Consider the following 1722-nt stretch of genomic DNA (forward strand, 5'->3'; position numbering starts at 1 on the left):
AGTGTAATGGCTATGTCGCTGGACTCCCACGTAGTCGACCGCGGTTCGTGTCCCGGACCCAGTGGCTTAAAACTCACGCTGGGCGCGTGTGCGTGCGTGCCCAAGATCCCAAGAGGAGAATGGAGGAGAAGGGATTGTGGCGTGACCATCCCCCCTGGGGGGTGATTTCTCGCTTTCTGTCTCTATGTCTCTCTCTGTCTGTCTGGTGAGCGCACGTGCCCTACAGTGAAAATCTCTCCAAAAAAAAGAAAAAAGTAAAAGATTGCTAGTCAATATCGCTAATAAAATTAGATGTAAAACTTTTAGCAAAATACTATCAGATCATATTCAACAGGACATTAAAATGAACATTTGTAATAATCACATAATATTTCATTCTTTATTTTTTCAATGCAAATCAAATATTTAATAATTTACTGAGAGGAGGAAGAAATTAGATTCATAATGATGTTTTTATATGTGTAACTTCTTGGAAATCACAATTTGAGGTACTGTTACTTTTATAAAAATCAAGTGCAAATATTAAAATGTATACATGGTATCTTGGAGAGAATCTCACTTGCCAAATCTCATTAAATTGATCACTTAAATCAGTAATTACAGTAATAAATTTTGAACATGTAGTAAAATATCAATACATGTGTTTATGCTGATATAATCAAGTAAATAAAGACATAGAAGAGAAAAACTTCAGTATAATAAAATGCAAAATATTAAAGGTACAATAAAATTAGAAAATCACAATTTGGTTCAACACAGTAATAATGATAGGTTAACATAGAAAAAATGTAGTGGATGCTAAAACTATCATAAGCACATTTGGGTTACAATAAGATAATTACATAGTCTTAAATTATTTTCCTATAAGGCATATGTAAAGAGAAAAATAGCAAATTTACAGTTGAGAAATGTAGTAAACATTTACCTTAACCAAGTGATTACAGTTAACATCACTAGTGAAGAGAAAATATATATATCATGTAGTTCTGTATAATATCTCACTACTGTGAAATTCTTGCTATAAATATTAACCAGAATCTCATTACATGCAAACATTCAAATAACCCAAAATAGAAAATATGCCACAAAATAAATATTTTTATACTTTAAAAATGACAATGTCCTCAATGATAAAAACAGACTGTGAGGCAGCTACAGATTTAAGTTTATTAATATAAGCCATGACATCAGTGTAATGAGTGATTCTCAGTTAGGTCTTTGACTTAGATCTATCACATATGTTGCTGTAAAAGATATTACAGAGTCAATTTGTGAAATGTGAGTAGGATTTGTAGACTAGCTAATGGTATTTTTCAGTTCAAATACACATATTAATATTTTGAGAAATATTTTAAATTTTATTAAGAAAAAAATGTCAGAAAAAGATTATTACTATTTTTTAGAGGTTTTTCTCTTAGGCCATGTGTGTTTACCAGAGAGAGACAAAGATATTGAGAGAGTGAGAAATCGTCCCCCTTAAGGGGATGACCACCCTGCAATTCCTTCTCCTCCATTCTTCTCTCAGGATCTTGACCAAGTATGTACACATACCTTGCAATTTCAAGCCACCAGGTCTGGGACCTGAACCACGGTTAACCATGTGAGAGTCCAGCGACATAACAGCTACACCATTTGCTGACCTCAGGGAAAAGATTATTAATAGCATTCTAGAGAGAGAAAAAAGAACAGGAGAGACAGAAAGAAGGAGTAAAAAAAAATATA

The sequence above is a fragment of the Tupaia chinensis genome, unplaced genomic scaffold, assembly GCF_000334495.1.
Source record: "Tupaia chinensis unplaced genomic scaffold, TupChi_1.0 Scaffold000388_1, whole genome shotgun sequence".
Lineage (NCBI taxonomy): Eukaryota > Metazoa > Chordata > Mammalia > Scandentia > Tupaiidae > Tupaia > Tupaia belangeri.